This window comes from Anomaloglossus baeobatrachus, chromosome 3 (genome assembly GCF_048569485.1).
Source record: "Anomaloglossus baeobatrachus isolate aAnoBae1 chromosome 3, aAnoBae1.hap1, whole genome shotgun sequence".
NCBI classification, from domain to species: domain Eukaryota; kingdom Metazoa; phylum Chordata; class Amphibia; order Anura; family Aromobatidae; genus Anomaloglossus; species Anomaloglossus baeobatrachus.
In genome coordinates this window covers 302,970,948-302,992,183 of record NC_134355.1, presented here as the reverse complement: position 1 = coordinate 302,992,183, position 21,236 = coordinate 302,970,948, and positions in this window count along the sequence as shown.

Here is a 21,236-nt window from a genome sequence, read left to right as displayed (position 1 = left end):
AGAGGGATAGATAGATAGATAGATAGATAGATAGATATGGGATAGATAGATAGATAGATAGATAGATAGATAATGGATAGATAGATAATGGATAGATAGATGGCTAGATAGAGGGATAGATAGAGAGAAGATAGATAAATAGATAGATAGATAGATAGATAGATAGAAGGATGGACGGACAGACAGACAGACAGGCAGTCAAGAAAATGAGTTTGCATTTGCTATTTCCTATTATGACAATACTGCAGGATTTCCGCAGGCCTTGAGTCTAAACTAGGAATATGATTTGTCATAAATCTAATTTAGGACTAGGTAATTCTTAGCAAACTTGATTACTGTGTAAAGGAAAAAGACAATACCAATAAAATGGTTTTGCTGCTAGATAAAATGCTTGTATTTATTGTATATATATACAATATTGGCATTCTAAATCCTACTTAAAAGGAACCTGTTAAAAAAAACCCACTATGAGCCTGTAGATATGGGGTTAACCTGCAGTGCAATATCGTTATAAAGCTGCCCAGACACCAGACTCAAAGCCCGATTACTAGACGGAAATTAACCTTATTCCTCCTGGCAGCCTCAGGTTTTCAGTCATAGAGGCGTGGCTGGAGAAGCTCTGAGCGGCGACTTTAGCCACATCCATGGCACTGATTGATGGCCGCCTCCGTACTGATGCAGTGCAAAGCCAGCTGTTAGTTAATGCCCGGGGCGTGGTTGCAGAAGCAACTTACTATGTACTTAACCATGTTTAAAAGGGTCTGGCCTTGCCTCTATGACTGAAAGCCCAAAGCTGTCCGGAGGAATGAAGATAACTTTCTCCTGGCAGCAAGACTTTCAGTGCAGTGCCCAGGTAGTTCTTGAACAATTTTAACCTGCAGGTTAATAGAGTTTTTTTATGTCACGTTCCCTTTAACTATGCAAAAATATAGCATGCTTTTGGTTTCAACTGAGAAAATAGAGACAATGCTTCAATTTTGTGTTGGGCTTAACTGGGTTGTTCACTACTTGGACAATCCCCTTCCTAAAAGGCAGAGTCCCCTGAGTAAATTAGGGAACGCTTATACCTTCTGCACGATATATGTCACATGAGCGCTGCAGCCAATCAGCAGCTGCTTCTCATCAATACTCCATCAGAGCAGACAACCACTCTGACGAAATAGTAAAAACAGTATGTCTTACAGTTCGCTGTTGTCTTTATCCAAAAATACGAGCAGACTATATCTATTATTTTGGAAATTAGCCCGGAGCTCTGCTGAAGGATTGGTTATACTGTCACTACGCATTGTAATCTTAATGAAAATATTTTTTTTTAATAAAGAGCGTTTTATAAACTATTATTTCTAAGGAAAGTTTTATCAAAATAGGGAAACAGATTTTCACTAGAAATGTTTTGACAAGATATTTTTTCTTTGTAAACCATTGTAATTTAAAAATGGATGACCTTTTTGGGCACTTCTGGTCACCATGTCTCATTGTGTATGAAATGTGACTTAAAGGGATTAACCAGGAAAAAATACAAGCCATAAAAATTAACAGACCAAGTGATTCTCACATACTGGCACCCACCTGGATCCAGCACAGGATGTTCCATGGTTTGCACCGACACTGGAAAAGGACAGATTAATGTTACACCAATATCAGAACTGCTGCAGCCTTTGATTAGCTGCAGTGGTAAGGTGACTTAAGCAGTGCATCCTTAGAACAGCATTCAATGACGTGCCCCTCAACTTACAATGAAATATGGAGACAATTAGAAATGTTAGGTTCTGGTTTATGTTTGTAGGTTACTTTTAGCCTATATGCGCACGTTGCATTCTATTAGTCACTGCATGTGCGTCTCAGAACGCAGCCGAAAAGCTGCGTTCTGAGACACATTGTTGCAGCAGAATTCCTGCTGAATTCATGCATTCTGGATGCTTCCAGAATGCACGTTTTTGACAGTGCGGTCCCACTCGACTCTGCAGCATCCCCATAGACTTGCAGCAGAGCCGAGTGGGACCGCTCTGTCAAAAAGAGCATGGCTGGCTGCGAGACAGAGCCATGCGCTCAGAATGAACTCGGATGAACTTCATCCAACTTCTTTGTGATCACGTGGCTCTGTGCGTGTGCCACGGCTTGATTAGCAGTCACACGTGAAGGACTCACCTGTGATCGCAAATCCCCTGAGTGACTGCAGTGAGCCGGGCGATCAGCTGTGCTTTTACTCAGGTTACTCACGGCCACAGCTGCAGTCCTCCACCTGAGAGCGGTGGCCGTGAGTAACCTCAGTGACAGCACAGCTGATCGCGCGACTGAATTCAGTTGCTGCATGGAGCTCACAGGAGCGGCAGTGTTCTCCTGCCGCTCCTGTCAGCTTCCGATGTAGCAGAGCTGAAAGCATCGTGGGACCTTGTGTGGATTACATCGGACCTGGAGGTGTTTTTGAGGGGTTAATAACGTGGTCAAAGAGGGTGTTTTTTTGTCTTTCATTACAAATAAAGGATTTTTTGGATGTGTGTGTTTATTTTCTTTAACTTACAGGTTAATCATGAAAGGTATCTCGGGGAGACGCCTGCCATGATTAACCTAGGACTTAGCAACATCTATGGGCTGCTGCTATTAACTCCTTATTACCCCGTTTTCCACCGCACCAGGGCAATTCGGGATGAGCCGGGTAGAGTCCCGGGACTGTCGCATCTAATGGATGCGGCAATTCCGGTCGGCTGTTGGCTGTTATTGTTAGGTTAGAGGGCTCCCCATAATGTGGAGCTCCCCATCCTCAGAATACCAGCCTTCAGCCATGTGGCTTTATCCTGGCTGGTATCAAATATGGGGGGAACCACATTTTTTTTTTTTTATTATTTATTTATTTATTTTACTGCTCAATATAGACCCGCCCACCGGCAGCTGCGATTGGTTGCAGTGAAACAGCTGTCACTCAGCGTGGGGGCGTGTCTGACTGCAACCAATCATAGGCGCTGGTGGGCAGGGGAAGCATGGAATACGAGATGGATTAATGAGCAGCCGGCATTTTCAAAAGAGAATCCGCCACAGTGTGAACGCCGTGCAGCGCCGCGCCGGTGATAGGGGATCGGTGAGTATAAGAGAGGGGTTGGGAGGGAGAGACCGACAAGGACAGAGAGAGAGATAGAGACAGAGAGAGAGAGAATGACCAACAGAGAGAAAGAGACTGAAAGACCAGCGTTTGTTATATGAAAAAAACATGCGGATCGCAACAAAAATGCAGTGCAAACGCACTGCTTAACATTTTGGCAGCGTTTTTCTACAACTCATTGATTTCAATGGGTGTAGAACGCTGCCAAAATGGACAAAAAAATTGACATGCTGCTTTTCTAAACGCAGAGATTTTGTCAAATTTGTGACAATCAAAAGGCTGCGTTTCAAAAAGTATCATGTGCACATATTTTGCATGATTCTCATAGACTTTGCACGGGAACCAAAACGCATGCATTTTGACAATGTGACGCTGCTGCTCAAAACGCTGCAAAAATGCAAAAAAAACCTGCAACGTGCGCACATAGCCTTAAGCGGGCTTTACACGTTGCGACATCGCTAGCAATTGCTAGCGATGTCGAGCGCTATAGCACCCGCCCCTGTTGCACATGCGATATGTGGTGATTGCTGCCGTAGCAAACATTTTCGCTACGGCAGCTTCACATGCATATACCTGGTCGGCGACGACGCTGTGACCGCCGAACAATATCTCCATCCAGGTGGAGGTGCGTTCGGCATCACAGCGGTGTCACCGCGATGTTACTAAGCGGCCGGCCAACAGAAAGTGGAGGGGCGGAGATGAGCGGGACATAACATCCCACCCACCTTCTTCCTTCCGCATTGTCGGTGGAGGTAGGTAAGGAGATGTTTGTCATTCCTGCAATGTCACACACAGCGATGTGGGGTGCAGCAGGAACGACAAACAACATTGTGCCGGCAGCAGCGATATTATGAAAAGGAGCGACGTGTCACCGATCGACGATTTTTGACGTTTTTGCGATCGGTGATCGTCTCTCCTAGAGTTTACACGTTTACACGCTGCGATGTCGGTAAAGGCGCCGGATGTGCATCACTAACGAAGTGACCCCGAAGATATATTGTTACCGATGTCGCAACGTGTAAAGCCCGCCTTATAGTTACATATACCACCTACCTAAACATTGTTGCAGACCAGAAATACCTTTTTGTTATTAACTAATGGAAGTGACCTCCATAAGATCGTGCCCTCAAGCTCACTACAAGAATCATTCAGGAATGGTTTGAAAAAACAAAGAAAAAGGTAAATGTTTTTACTTTGTCTCAAATTCCCAGGATCTTAAGCCAATCTGTGGTATGTTTCTAACTTTTTGGTGCTAGAAACCATAGTTCACTTTCAGAAGTCTCGTGTAGTCCATACCATGATGGATCAAAGCTATTTTAGTGGCAAAAGAGAAGCCTTCGCAATATTAGGCATATAGCTCAACCCCTTCACCACTTGATGAATTTTCATTTTTGTTTTTTTCTTTCCTGTCTTCCAAGAGCCATAATTTTTTTAGTTTTCCATCAACATACCCGTATGAGGGCTTGTTTTTTTGCGTGACGAGTTGTGCTTTTGAATGAAACCATTAATTTTACCATGTAATGTACTGGAAAATGGGGGAAAAATTCCCCAAAAAACTGCACTCCCACAAATGTTCTTTGTTGGGTTTTTTTAAGTACCATGTTCCCTACATTGTAAACCTGACATGGCAGCATAATTCCCCAGGTCAGTGCAAGTTCGTACATACCAAACATGTATAGTTTTTCTTTTTTTATTTAATTGGTGAAAAAAAATCAGAAATTTTTCCCGTAAGTTTCAGATTTTTGGGGATCTGGGGATGTGATGGCATATTTTTTGCAACCTAAGCTGACACTTTTGCAAATACTATTTTTGGGTAGATGTGAGGTTTTTATCGCCTCCTATTGCACTTTATTGCAATATTGTAGAGGCCAAAAAAATGTCACCTTAATGGTTTGAATTTTTTTGTTATGCTGTTTACCGATTCATTTATTTTATATTTTGATAGATTGGCCGTTTCTGAATGTGGTGACACCAACTATGTATATTTGTTTTAATATTTTATTTTCAATGGGGCAAAAGGAAGGTGATTTGAACTTTTGTGGTGTTGTTTTTTTCATATTTGTAAAAACTTTTTTTTTCAATTAACTATATTTAGTAGATCCAAAAGGGGACTTAAAGCTGTGATCATCCGATTGCTTCTGCAGCAGTGAACAGCAGAAATGATAACTTCCTATGAATGCAAGCTCATAGCCGTCATTCGCAGGAAGTGTGTCATGACAGACACAAGAGTCATCAGCTCACCCTTTGCTGTCATGGCAACATCAGTGCCCTAAGATCACATCACAGGGCCGCCAATGGGAGCCAGGAATTACATGCTCCCTGCCACCACATGTTTAATCCTGCTATCAAAGATTGACCGGGAGATTTAACTAGTTAATAATGGCGGCGGATCTTTGATCCGCCTGCACCCGTTTTAAGCATGTTGGCTGATCAGATCATCTTACATTTTCCGGTAAACATATGTGCTCGCCATTCACACCTCAGACCTCATTACACTAAAGAGTCACATGACACTGGAGAGGGAAATTGGCTAATTTGGCACAATTTCCTAATTTTTCCTTAGGCTGGAGTCACATTAGCGTATGGCATCCGATGTGAGACCAACGGATGCAATATGCTAATGATCCCCCGGCTTAGGCTCTGCTGTGAACGTGAGCCGAGTGCCATGCGACTGTGGTCCGATCTTGCGATTGGGTCACAGCTGCGAAAGAGAGGGCGGGCACTACAGAGGAGAGGGAGGAGTTACTCTCCCTATCTCCTCCATTGTCATCCTGTGCGTATATCACACTGCACTGGGATAACAGTCTGATGTTTCTCTCGCACTCATACACTTGAATGTGTGCAAGTGATACCGCTCTCACAGACAATCGCAGAATGTTGCGATTTTTTTCCTCAGTCCAATTGAGAAAAAACATGCAAATCTGAGCTGCACCATTGTCTTACATGGGGCCGAGTGCAATAGAAGATTTTCTCACATTGCACTCGTGTGAGTCATACGCAAGTGTGACTCTGCCCTTAGGGGTGTACTCATTTTTTTTGCCTGCAATGTAGATATTAATGGCTCTGTATTGAGTTATTTAGGGGGCACACCAAATTTACACTATTATACAAGCTGTACACTGACTACTTTACATTGTATCAAAGTGTTATATCTTCAGTGTTGTCACAAGAAAAGAAATAATAAAATATTTACAAAAACTTGAGCTTGTACTCTCTTTTGTGATATACTGTATCTAACTATTCTTCCTGTAGTCCATTTTTTAACATTGCTATAAACGATTTGGTAAGAAAGATGTTACAGACTTCGGAACATCACAATCAGATACATGTTGAAAACAATATTAATATGTACCCAATATGTAAGCTATAATCCTAGGTCTAACAATGAAGGGAACCCAAGGCAAATGGCTTGGAATATAGTTTCTTATCTATTGTCTCTACTGCAAAGTCTCCTTTTTTTCTTTATTCCACAGATCTTGCCACTCTTGTCTCCCATGGTCCATCCATTATAACCAATCGTACCTCACCTTGAGATGGGCTCACTTAAGGTCCCTGGCTGCATTATATTACAGGAAATATGACCGCGGGCATGTGTGCTATAATGGCATCATGCAGTGCGCGCTGCCTCCGTCCCAGCAAAGAGGAGCATCAGACAAGGCTAAATCCCAGTGGCTAGAAGGACCTTCCTGGTTAGAAGGCATGGCTGGCTTGGTTGGTGGGTGTGGCCATTTTTCCTCCTGTCAACTATAATTATGCAAGGGAGGGAAGCCCCCCCCTGCACCCCTTTCCATTTGGGGGTCTTACCCCAGACCCTCATGTCTATTATAAACAACTCCAGGACCACATGGAATTTGTTCCTGGTATCAGCTTTGTTGGCTGAGCCCCCCCCCCCTTCTTATCACATGGCCATGACATCAGCACAGGTCCTTTAGCTCACTGGGATTTTGCCTCTATCATCAAACAAGTCTGCGGGCCGCACGGGAAAAAAGAGAAGTTTCCCCAATCATCAAAAGTAAAAGCCCTCCCAGTATGTGTGTATGTCTGGGTATGTATGTAATTTTTATATGTTTCTGAATGTCTTCAAATATGTATATTCTTCTATGTGACTATGTCTGCGCACATGTCTGTGTATATTTATGTGTACATGTCTGTGCTGTGTGGATGTACATGTCTGTATATGTGTACACATCTCTGCACTGTATCTTTACATGTCCATGTTTCTGAGGTTGTATGTATGTTTGTAAAATGCATGTATGTAAGGCTGTTTGCCCACGATCAGGGTCCACAGCGTTTTGGACGCAGCATGTTTTTGCTGCATCCTAAATGCTGTGATGTACATTGCAAGTACAGTTAATGGGCTTTCTAGATTCTCCTGCCCATTGTGCATGTACAGCGTAAACTAACCTGTGGTGTGGCTTCCTGAGCCTACTATACATGTGTCTGTTTTGTACCTAGGAGATACCACTTTCAGGTGGTGCCCTCCCTTCCTTCTCTATTTGTGGCTTCCTGAGCCTCAGCATGTCCCTATTGCTGCAGAGCCGTGAATGTTCTCCGCAGGGAAAACAGAGAGAAAGACCGCAGTGGCCCCATCCCTCATCTTGGGGGGTCAGGCAGCTGCAGTCCCTGCGGATAGCACACGTGGCAGCTGTGTTTCCTGCAGAGAGCACTCACAGCCCTGCAGAAGAAGACATGCTGTTTCCGTACCGTAGGCACGTACCCTTATAGTATATTGTGGTGTATGTGTAAAACATATGTTTCTTTAGAGCAGAACACTAAATCTATAAGGGTGGGTGCCCACCATCAGGCTCCCTCATGGTGTGGATGTGTGCCGCCTCTGCAGCGGTCCAAACCGCTCGGATCCGGGGATGATTATTCGTGGCTCGAGGGTCTCCAGACCCGGGGGCTAGGGGCCACACTCGAATGAAGAAGGGGATATTTACAGGGGAGAGATAGTTCGTGACGCCACCCGGGGTGTACGGTAATTGGGAGTACCGCCGCTGCCGTTGGGTGTTCCCGGGGTGATGGAGTAGGGCAGCTAAGGTGTCATCACCCTCCATGGGTGTGGAAGGCCCCAGGACTCGGTGGGATGCCGTGGGATGCAAGGATCACTCAGGTACTCGCTAAGTCAATAAGCAAACGCTGACAACCGGGTAAACCAAATCTCAGGGTATCGCTGCCGCTTGAGGGGAGCACGTCCGGGTCCTGTCCCCTATAGCATAGCCTGGTGATCTGTGACCTGCCTCCTGGCACTAAATTTAACTTCAATGTGGTGACCCGGTGACAGTGCCAGGCTGCTGGCCATCCTCCTTGACAGGTGCAGGCACCTAGCCGCAATCCCCTGTGACTGGAGGTCCTCTAGGTCCAGACCACCGTCTTCAACCTAGACAGCTTCTCTTGGGAGCCACCACTCCCAACCTCCTCTGAGCTCCTCACAGCTCGAGGGCTACTTCCCAACTCTCCATTCACAGACAGACTAACTACACTACTCACCTCCCCTCCCTGACCCCTCAGGTGGTCGACTCTATTCCACTCAAGCCGTCCACTGGTGTGCCTGGTCGGTGTGTGGTGCAGTGTGTATCTAGGATTTGATTTGCTGTTGGAGGCAACACCAATAAGATAGGGACCCAGAACCATGAGGGACTTGGAATACTGCACGGAAGGGCAGTTTGTGCAGTACCCTGTGACGACCTTATAGTCCAGGGGCGTCGCAGATGCAGCATACTTTCTTCGGCAGAGACACTAATCTCCTGGGTGGGAGAACACGCTGTCAGTGCCTACCATCAGGCTTCCTCATGGTGTGGATGCAGCATACTTTCTCTGGCGGAGACACTAGTCTCCTGGGTGGGAGAACGCGCTGTCAGTGGCGACCATCAGGTTTGCTTATGGTGTGGATTAAGCATACTTTCTCTGGCGGAGACACTAGTCTACTGGGCGGAGAATGCTATGTCCTTGCACACCATCAGGCTTCCTCATGGTGTGGACGCAGTGTACTCTTTCTCACAGAGACGCTAGTCTACTGGGCAGAAAATGCTCTTTCCATGCACACCATCAGGCTTCCTCATGGTCTAGATGCAGAGTACTTTCTCTGGTGGAGACGGTAGTCTCCTGGGATGAGAACACTCTGTGCGTGCACACCTTCAGGCTTCCTCATGGTCTGGATGCAGCGTACTTTCTCTGGTGGAGACACTAGTCACCTGGGCGGGAGATGTGCTGTCCTTGCACATGATCAGGGTGACTGACACAATGGATTTTCGCTGTATTCTCCAGCTCAGAGCACTATCATCTCTGTTAGAATAAACTGACATTCTGCAGTTCGGAAATCCGAGCCACAGGCTAGTTTATGGAGTGTCTAAAAGAAGCACAGGGTGCTGGAAATTTCTATAAATGCCATCCATTGTACTTGTACTGTACAACACAACATTTTAGACTCAGTGAAAAGACTTTGAGTCCAAAATGCTGCAAACACTGATCATGGGTAAAAAACCTAAGAATTAGAATCAACAGATCCATACCGTTTTTATAACATTACTTTTTTAGACTATGGTCCCCAAATCTTACTATAATCCTACAAACGACTGATCATGGGTATGTAGCCCTAAGGCCTCTTTCACGTGTTAGGGAATTTAATTTGTCTTTCCATGTCTATGAAAAGAAAAGTGAAATGAACCCTGCACTGTGATGTAGCTATGTCATCTTACGGCCTCCTTCACATGTCGGTGTTTCTGGTACACGTTGTATCTGGGTTTTTTTTCACTGTTACCACATGTGCTTATTATAACCTATGGTGCTGCTCGCACATCCGTGTGTTTACACGGACCGTGTATCCATGTGGTCCACATGGAGACATCTGTTTTTTTTTCCATCAGCACAGATTACAAGGGCCAATAGAAGTCTATGGGGCCGTGAAAAACATGCGCAGCACACGCATGGCGTCAGTGTACAGTCCGTGTGTCATCTGTGTGCTGTACGTGTTTGACATTGAAAATATAGGAGAAGCTTTCTAATTATTTTATGTATAGTTAGCTGGGTTAGGGTACTGTATCTATGTAGTAAGCGTGGTTGCTCCCTAATCTCTATAGTTATGGTACCATATTTAAGCAGTAAGCTTGTTCTGTTCCCATATCTATATAGGAGGATTGGTTCTGTTTCTGTATTATGCTTGGTTCTGCTCCCATATCTCTGCAGTAAGCTAAGTTCTGATATTGTATCTCTGTAGTAAGCTTTGTTCTCCACCCTTATCTCTGTAGTAAGCTTAGTTCTGCACCCTTATCTCTGTATTAAGTTCGATTCTGCTCCCGTATTTCTGTAGAAAGCTCGGTTCTGCTCTCATAGCTCTGTAGTAAGCTCAGTTCTGATTCCGTATCTCTGTTGTAAGCTCTGTTTTGCTCCCTTATCTCTGTAGTAAGCTTGGTTCTGCTTGCATATTTCTGTAGTAAGCTTAATTCTGATCATATATTTCTGTAGTAAGCTCGGGTCTGATCCCATATCTCTGTAGAAAGCTTAGTTCTGCTGTCATATCTCTGTAGTAAGCTCGGTTCTGCTTCCGTATCTTTGTACTAAGCTCAGTTCTGTTCCCATATCTCTGTAGTAAGCTCGGTTCTGCTTCTTTATCACTGTAGGAACCTCAGTTCTGCTCCCTTATCTCTGTACTAAGCTCCGTTCTGTTCTCATATCTGTGTAGAAAGCTCGAATCTGCTCCCTTAACTCTGTAGTAAGCTTGGTTCTGCTCCCTTATCTCTGTAGTAAGCTCTATTCTGCTCCCTTATCTCTGTAGTAAACTGGGATCTACTCCCATATCTCTGTAGAAAGCTGGATTCTGCTCTCATATTGCTGTCGTAAGCTCAGTTCTGCTTCTGTATCTTTGTAGTAAGCTCAGTTTTGTTCCTTTATCTCTGTAGTAAGCTTTGTTCTGCTCCCTTATCTCTGTAGTAAGCTTTGTTCTGCTCCCTTATCTCTGTAGTAAACTCAGTTCTGCTCCCTTATCCCTGTAGTAAGCTCAGTTCTGTTCCCTTACCACAGTAGTAAGCTCTTTTCTGCTCCCTTATCTTTGTAGTAAGCTTGGTTTTGCTCTCTTATCTCTGTAGTAAGCTCAGTTCTGTTCCCATATCTCTATTGTAAACTTTGTTCTGCTCCCTTATCTCTGTAGTAAGCTTGGTTCTGCTCCCTTATCTTTGTACTAAGCTTAGTTCTGATCTTGTATCTCTGTAGTAAGCTTGGTTCTGCTCCCTTATCTCTGTAGTAAGCTCAATTCTGCTCCCTTATCTCTGTAGTAAACTCGGATCTACTCCCATATCTCTGTAGAAAGCTCCATTCTGCTCTCATATTGCTGTAGTAAGCTCAGTTCTGCTTCTGTATCTTTGTAGTAAGCTCAGTTTTGTTCCTTTATCTCTGTAGTAAGCTTTGTTCTGCTCCCTTATCTCTGTAGTAAGCTTTGTTCTGCTCCCTTATCTCTGTAGTAAACTCAGTTCTGCTCCCTTATCCCTGTAGTAAGCTCAGTTCTGTTCCCTTACCACAGTAGTAAGCTCTTTTCTGCTCCCTTATCTTTGTAGTAAGCTTGGTTTTGCTCTCTTATCTCTGTAGTAAGCTCAGTTCTGTTCCCATATCTCTATTGTAAACTTTGTTCTGCTCCCTTATCTCTGTAGTAAGCTTGGTTCTGCTCCCTTATCTTTGTACTAAGCTTAGTTCTGATCTTGTATCTCTGTAGTAAGCTTGGTTCTGCTCCCTTATCTCTGTAGTAAGCTCAATTCTGCTCCCTTATCTCTGTAGTAAACTCGGATCTACTCCCATATCTCTGTAGAAAGCTCCATTCTGCTCTCATATTGCTGTAGTAAGCTCAGTTCTGCTTCTGTATCTTTGTAGTAAGTTCAGTTTTGTTCCTTTATCTCTGTAGTAAGCTTTGTTCTGCTCCCTTATCTCTGTAGTAAGCTTTGTTCTGCTCCCTTATCTCTGTAGTAAACTCAGTTCTGCTCCCTTATCCCTGTAGTAAGCTCAGTTCTGTTCCCTTACCACAGTAGTAAGCTCTTTTCTGCTCCCTTATCTTTGTAGTAAGCTTGGTTTTGCTCTCTTATCTCTGTAGTAAGCTCAGTTCTGTTCCCATATCTCTATTGTAAACTTTGTTCTGCTCCCTTATCTCTGTAGTAAGCTTGGTTCTGCTCCCTTATCTTTGTACTAAGCTTAGTTCTGATCTCCTATCTCTGTAGTAAGCTTGGTTCTGATCTCTAAGCTCCTTGCAGTTGTCCTATCTATGAAGTCATCTTGGTTCTGTTGCAGTGTGTGCTTCTGTTCCCATATACAGTATATGTACCAGTCTGTTCAGAATGCCTGTTACCTCTGCTGCTTTAATGCAGTGGCCAGAGATAAACAGGCCAAAGGTGGCTGCCACAACTTGAGGGCCACTGCTTTATTATTGCCCCCCCAGGGCTAAAATGTGCCAGCCAGACTGTGATGATGGCCTTTAGGTATATTGCACAAAAGTGGGAGCATGGTGGGTTTAGAGAAATTGTCCACTTTTTCATTTTATAAATAGCTCCACATGGCGTTTTTATGTAGCATTGCTGTCTTTTTATTTTGACTTGACAAAGGCTATTTTGAGGCCAATGTAAATGTAAATGTTGTTTTCTCCTTGATACTGTAAGTATTTTGTCTAATAAAGAACTAAAGAATAATTTCATGCCTTTGATAAATGTTTCTGTACTTTTTGGCGTTTGTGCAGAATCACCTCAAGAAAGCATGAAAAAAAGAAGAGTGGTATAGGGAATACTACAATGAAAAAAAAATGGGCAGAATATTCCACTACGCACCAATATATTTGCCTATATAGCACCATTAAAAGGCCACTTCTATCTTTGCCAAGCACCATTGCTCTAAATTCATTTTTTGAGGGCATCTCCTATGTTAAAATCTCTGCATAAGGCATCTGCATCTGGTGGTAACAAATAAGACATAAACCTATTTGTTGAAGGACGTCATGGACCATACCATAGGTTGATATCAACAGTAGGCTTTGCAGGATAATTAAGGTACCAGAAAAGGAGTCATCCACTAGATCTCCAATCATCAAGAGTCTAGATATGTTCAACTAGCGATCAGACAATTAATCTCATACCAGTGAAACTGAAAATACTGTTGATGATGAGACAACAGTCATTAAAGAGCTTGTCCACTACTTTAACATTGATTGCCTATCCTTAGGTTATGTCATCAATGTCTGATCGCACAGAGTCTGATACCTGACAACCCCATCAGGTTGCCGGAAATGGTCAGTTCCAGAGCAGCCTGTCTTCTGATTCTGGCAACGGCTGAATACTGCACATCCGCCTTGGTACCAAAAATAGCTGATCAGCAGGGGTACTGTGTGCTGGAGCCGAACCGCTCAGACATTGATGACTAAGGGGTACTTTGCACGCTGCAACATCGCTAGCCGATGATAGCGATGCCGAGCGCGATAGTACCCGCCCCCGTCGCACATGAGATATCTTGTGATAGCTGCCGTAGTGAACATTATCGCTACGGCAGCTTCACACGCTCTTACCTGCCCTGTGACGTCGCTCTGGCCGGCGACCCGCCTCCTTCCTAAGGGGGCGGGTAGTGCGGCATCACAGCGACGTCACATGGCAGGTGGCCAATAGATGTGGAGGGGTGGAGATGAGTGGGATGTAAACATCCCGCCCACCTTCTCCCTTCCGCATTGCCGGTGGACGGCGGGCGTAGGTAAGGAGATGTTTATCAGTCCTGCGACTTCACACACAGCGATGTGTGGTGCCGCAGGAACGACAAACAACATCGTACCTGCGGACGCACCGACATTATGAAAATGAATGACGTGACACAGATCAGCGATTTTTGACTGTTTCACGCTCGTTCTTCTCTCCTAGGCTTTACACGTTGCGACGTCGTTACCGGCGCCGGATGTGCATCTCTTTCGATTTGACCCCGACGATATCGCAGTAGCGATGTTGCAATGTGCAAAGTAACCCTTATTCTAAGGATAGACCATTGATGTTAAAGTGGTGACAAACTTATATACAGATTCTAAGGTACTACCTGCTGAAAATCTCTGCAAACCTTTGCTGCCACATGGTAAGTTTTTAATGGGTAATGAAGACATACAGTTAGGTCCAGAAATATTTGGACAGTGACACAAGTTTTGTTATTTTAGCTGTTTACAAAAACATGTTCAGAAATACAATTATATATATATAATATGGGCTGAAAGTGCACACTCCCAGCTGCAATATGAGAGTTTTCACATCCAAATCGGAGAAAGGGTTTAGGAATCATAGCTCTGTAATGCATAGCCTCCTCTTTTTCAAGGGACCAAAAGTAATTGGACAAGGGACTCTAAGGGCTGCAATTAACTCTGAAGGCGTCTACCTCATTAAACTCTAATCAAAGAAGTAGTTAAAAGGTCTGGGGTTGATTACAGGTGTGTGGTTTTGCATTTGGAAGTTGTTGCTGTGACCAGACAACATGCGGTCTAAGGCACTCTCAATTGAGGTGAAGCAGAACATCCTGAGGCTGAAAAAAAAGAAAAAATCCATCAGAGAGATAGCAGACATGCTTGGAGTAGCAAAATCAACAGTGGGGTACATTCTGAGAAAAAAGGAATTGACTGGTGAGCTTGGGAACTCAAAAAGGCCTGGGCGTCCACGGATGACAACAGTGGTGGATGATCGCCGCATACTTTCTTTGGTGAAGAAGAACCCGTTCACAACATCAACTGAAGTCCAGAACACTCTCAGTGAAGTAGGTGTATCTGTCTCTAAGTCAACAGTAAAGAGAAGACTCCATGAAAGTAAATACAAAGGGTTCACATCTAGATGCAAACCATTCATCAATTCCAAAAATAGACAGGCCAGAGTTAAATTTGCTGAAAAACACCTCATGAAGCCAGCTCAGTTCTGGAAAAGTATTCTATGGACAGATGAGACAAAGATCAACCTCTACCAGAATGATGGGAAGAAAAAAGTTTGGAGAAGAAAGGGAACGGGACATGATCCAAGGCACACCACATCCTCTGTAAAACATGGTGGAGGCAACGTGATGGCATGGGCATGCATGGCTTTCAATGGCACTGGGTCACTTGTGTTTATTGATGACATAACAGCAGACAAGAGTAGCCGGATGAATTCTGAAGTGTACCGGGATATACTTTCAGCCCAGATTCAGCCAAATGCTGCAAAGTTGATCGGACGGCGCTTCATAGTACAGATGGACAATGACCCCAAGCATACAGCCAAAGCTACCCAGGAGTTCATGAGTGCAAAAAAGTGGAACATTCTGCAATGGCCAAGTCAATCACCAGATCTTAACCCAATTGAGCATGCATTTCACTTGCTCAAATCCAGACTTAAGATGGAAAGACCCACAAACAAGCAAGACCTGAAGGCTGCGGCTGTAAAGGCCTGGTAAAGCATTAAGAAGGAGGAAACCCAGCGTTTGGTGATGTCCATGGGTTTCAGAATTAAGGCATTGATTGCCTCCAAAGGATTCGCAACAAAATATTGAAAATAAAAATATTTTGTTTGTGTTTGGTTTATTTGTCCAATTACTTTTGACCTCCTAAAATGTGGAGTGTTTGTAAAGAAATGTGTACAATTCCTACAATTTCTATCAGATATTTTTGTTCAAACCTTCAAATTAAACCTTACAATCTGCACTTGAATTCTGTTGTAGAGGTTTCATTTCAAATCCAATGTGGTGGCATGCAGAGCCCAACTCGAGAAAATTGTGTCACTGTCCAAATATTTCTGGACCTAACTGTATATACTTTTTGCTTTTAATAGTATATGTGTAAGAAAATGTAATGGCGTCTAGAATGGAAGAACCCCCACTGTAACATTTGTTTGTCATCGCACATGGTAACACATAACCTCTTTTGGGACAGGGGGTGAAGAAAAGTACAGCTGCATGGGAAATCTATAAACACAGCCTAAAAGTGAAATTTGGTTTAATCCGTTTCCACTCAGTAGTTTAATCCTGGTCTTACAAGGAAAATGCTAGCTATCATTAGTTAAGTTTCTGTGGGAGACGATCTCTTATTAATTTCCCACACATAAGTATTACATTTTTGGTGCTTCGCTTTTCAAAGTAAAGTCATAATAGCAGCAAATTACATTTCTAGACATCTTCTGACTACACCAGAGCATAGATCTTTTCAATTAAGGCCGCTTTCACATTGCGTTTTTACCTACGTTCACTGGTCCCGTCGGGGCATCCGTCTGAACCTCCCCTCACCCCCAAAAAAACGGTTTTGGATGCATACGCCGACGGGGCAGTTGACTATAATGGACCAGACGGAGTCAGCGTGTGCTCTGTCTTGCACCATTTTTGCATATACATTTTCTGCAGACGTACACCCAGACATAGTGATAGTAGTAGTAGTCAAGGGCTCCGTCAGTGTATGTGTCCGAAACCCATTTTGCGGGGAGAGGGGCAGAGGGGTTTGGATGGATGCCCCGATGGGACCAGTAAACGTAGATATAAACGCAATGTGAAAGCGGCCTTAGCTGTAAGGGCCATATAGTTTTTATCATACAGATGTCATTGAGTATTGGGGTGCTCAGGTACACCGCGAGTATCGCAGGTGCTCGGATGTGTCATTCATGAAACATTGAACACAAAGCACAGGCTTGCTTCACTGCATGATGTGAGCAGGTGTCCCTGTGAGAACTGTACCGCCCCAAGGGCTCGGCTGCGACAGCCGAGCTGCTCGGATCCGTACTCGTACTGCGGGTGGTGGCTCGAGCCTCTCACGGACCCGAGGGTCACGTCGCTCTGCAAGGGAGTTGGCGCTACACGCGGTGATTTGGGTGAGGAGTTCCATGGCCGGGGCCGCCGTGGTTTGGTTTGGGATGTTAGTTCGTCTCGCCACCCACGGGTTGTATTGATTGTAGACACCACCGCTGCAGTGAAGGTATTGGGGCTCCCGGTAGCGGTGTAATGGCGCAGCTAGGTGTTGACCCCTCTGTGGGTAGGGGGTGTTTGTCCTGGGGCACGGTAGGCAAGGGCTGGGGTGCAGGGTGAAGTGTTGCGGTGCAGTGCGGTGCGGTGCCTGATGGCACTGGTGTACTCACTCTGACACAAGACACTGGGGTCTCTGGTAAACCAAATGGAGTGATGAACGGGGCCCGCAGCCGGCTGCAGCTTCTGCCAGAATAGATTGGTGGTTTCCGCCTTTCTCCTGCACCTCTGTATGTAAATGTTTGACTCCTATGCCTAGACACCGGTAGTCCGCTCCCCAACTTGTATATGCCATAGGAGCCCGTTTGCCCGCAGATGCTGGCCCTTTGGGTCTCTATGCCTTGGCGGTGGCTTTACCCTGTATGGTTGGGCTGTTGTCTTCTAACGACTTGTGTGGGATATTTCCTTAAGTCCAGTCTGCAATCAGTTGATTCGACTCGGCCCTGTCAGTTCAGGGCTTTGTACTGGGTCTGAGTACCCTGCCTGGTGCTCCGGTATCCAGTTGGCTCCCCGGTTCGGTTCCGGCGGGTCACTACCCTGTCCCGGTCCCTTACGGTTCCACCGGTCGTCTTCCCGGTCTCCTGCAGGTGAGCACCACCGTCTGCCTCCTTGCCAATGGAGACTGGGCCCCAACCAAGCCACCTGGTAGTCTCTTGGCAGCCTGGACACAGGTCTGCCCGTGAACTTGACTGCTCTACACTTGCACTTGAACTAGAGTCCTCTAGACTCTGCTAGACTCTGTGTTTTCCCGCCTCCAGGCCTGTGAACTCCTCGATGGGTCTAGCCAACTGCCTGGCTCCGCCCCCCTGGTGTGGACATCAAACCTGGAGGGTGGTGACAAGGTTTTTAGTTTGACTGATGTCACCTAACCGGGAGGGGGTGTGGTGTTGTGTGTGACTACCTGGGACGACCCGACTAGTCCGGGGCGTCACAGAACAACTGCAGTCTCTGAATTGTTCTCACTAGGGGTAAAAACAACGTGTTATGTAGTGTGTCCAAAAAAGCACCCTGCCCTTCTTCTCCCGGAAATGCTCTGTTTATGGCTGGCTGTATGTCGGTGGAGAGCCAAACTGCCCAATCATTGACTTCCTTTATAATTGTTACTCAAGCTGAGCCCATAAGAACATCTGACCTGGTCGTCTTGAGTAATGAGCACTCAAGCATCGTACTGTTCACTCATCATTACGAGTAATAAGCTCTAGAGCATCGTATTTTTCACTTTCCATTATGAATAACGAGCACTCGAGTATTGAAGTGTTCACTCATCATTACGAGTAATAAGCTCTAGAGCATCGTATTGTTCACTTTCCATTATGAGTAACGAGCACTCGAGTATCGTAGTGTTCACTCATCATTACGAGTAAAGAGCACTTGGGCATCGTAGTGTTCACTCATCATTACGAGTAATGAACACTCGAGCATCGTAGTGTTTACTCATCATTACAAGTAACGAGCATTTGAGCATTGTACTGTTACACATCATTATGAATACCATATGTATTTCTGTGAATTAGATAAAGGACTTGATAATTTCACTTACTGAGGCCATTTACAAATGTATTCTTCCCAGAAACCTATGACAAGTAGCAGCACTCATACTAGCCCGACTGATTAGGACTAACCCATGTGTGCACACACAGCAGTTCATACTTCAAGTGCCAGTCTTAGATTTCTGCTATGGAATCCAATGCAAATTCACATTCAGGTAAATTTATTAAGACCAGTGTTTTTTCATGACAAGGCTAATAGGATCCTCCTAATTTAATAAATGACGCATGTCTGCTAATAAATTAGGCACATGTCTTGCTGTGTGTGGCTGTCATATGTATATGGCCTGGATAGATTTGCACTCTTGTTATGACACGTTGGTTTGAGGGATATCAAACATAACATTTGTCAGATCACAATATACATTGTAGAATGCCTATTTATGGACTATCCAATCCCCAACAGAAGTTAGAAAGGACTTTTTATTGCCATTTTGTGTATGCCAATCTTTGGTAGTTCTTGCCTTAATTTTTCATAAACCATGGCTTATTATTAGAAATATTACATTTCATGAGCTCAAGACTTCTATATGTAACTATTTAACATGCAAATGTCACGGGCGGAGGAGGAGACACCGCGCTCTCCCTACTGCTCGGGTCCGGCTGCCGCGGTTGCTGCGGCCTGCTGCTGCTCGGTGGCTCGAGCGATGGGCCAGATCCCGGGGACTCTAGCGGCGCTCCTCGCCCGTGAGTGAAAGGGGGGTTGTTGGGTGTGGGAATTGTTTATTGTCCGTGACGCCATCCACGGTTGTGGTGATTTGTTGACACCACTGCTGCTCTGTATGGGGATCCCGGGAGGGATGGTATGGAGCAGCCAGTTGTTGTGTTGCCCCTCCGTGGGTAGGGGTTGGTGATCCCGGGGCCCAGTGATGAGGTGGGAGATGCAGGGCTTGGTGGGCGCAGGGACGCGGGGGCAGCTCTGTGCCTTGCGGCACTGTGGTACTCACTCAGCCTGAGACGATGACACAGTTCTCGGTAAAACACACGGCTGGAAAGACGGTTCCCACGGACGGCTGCACTTGCTTTCCCCAGTAGGTGACGGTCCCTTTTTCCTACACCTAAGATGATGATGGTTGCGATGGGTTCCCACCGGTAACCCGCTCCCCGGCTTGGATATGGGCCAGAGGAGCCCTACTTTGCCCGCAGGCGCTGGCCCTGAGAAACTGGTGCCCTGGCGGTGGCGGTGTCTCTCTGTAACGGTTGGACTGTTGCCTTCAATCGGGACTTGGTTGTTGGGAGACAGTCGTCCCCTTCACTGACGGATTTGGCAAATTATGGCGACTCCTAGCCTTGCCGGGATCCGAAAGGCCCCTGCCCTGGTGCTGACTGTTCTTTGTATCCTGCTCCAGACCGCCGGGTCACCACCTGTCCGCGGTCCTTCCAGCAACCTCCAAGCAGTCACCCCTGCGGACTATCACCGCCGTCTGCTGACCTTGCTGTCACTGTCTGGGGCACACACACCCGGACCAACTTCAGGCTTTACTACCGTCACTTTTCACTTTAGCTCCACTTCACTGTTTACTCCTTCTACTTCACTCCTCTAAACTCATCTACTCTAGCCCTCAGCTAGACTTCAACTGCCTGGTTCTTCCCGCCTCCAGAGCTGTGAACTCCTCGGTGGGCGGAGCCAACCGCCTGGCCCACCCCCTGGTGTGGACACCAGCTCCTGGAGGAAGACAACAAGGATTTTTGGGTTAGCTTAGATGTTCCTAACTAGGGTGTAGGGTGTGGTGGTGTGATGACCTGTGACCCCTGGCTTGCCCAGGGCGTCACACAAACAAATACTCCTTTTGGCCAAGTACAAGTTGTGAACCTGAAATTAGGCAGGTTGTATGGCCCTTACAGCTAAGCCTATAGTATTTAAGAAGCACTTCCATGGAACCTTGTATTGCTTAGTGTAGTGTAAGTGTGGTAATATACTCACTGATCTCTGTCGCTCCCAGTTTCCAGCACAGCTCACTTCTGGGGGATTTCTATTCTGACTAGTGATGAGTGAACTGTTCAGAACTCAGGTGCTATTAATGTGCTTTTTGATACTCAGGTGCTTGGTACTTGTTTACTGAGTATAGTGGAAGTCAATGGGGAAGTCGAATATTTTTCCTGAAAACCTTCTGCAATGATTGCCATTATACGCAGTAAACGAGTACCAAACACCCGAGCATCAAAATGATCATTAAGATCACCCGAGCCGAAACGTTCTCTCATCTTTAATTCTGACATATCAGGTCACGCCGGGGTTTATGTATGTGCGGAAAGTCAATGTGATTTTTACAATGTACATCTATGCTTCAGGGTGAAACGCCATAGACTCAGGCTTCTTTCACACATCAGTATTTTGCATCAGTGTTTCATCAGTATTTGGATGCCAAAACCAGGAGTGTCTCCAAATCACAGCTCAGGTGCCAGTCTTTCAATTATAGTTCTTCTCTGTAAGTTCCATTCCTGGTTTTGGCATCCAAACACTGACGAAATACTGATGCAAAATACTGACGTGTGAAAGAGGCCTCAGATTGTGAAAATGACTTCCAGCTAATACATAAGGCCGGTTTCACACATCCGGCTTTTCGCCGGTTTACCGGATCCGGCGCTCTCCCATACAGTGACTACAGTACAGTGACAGCGCAACAAGC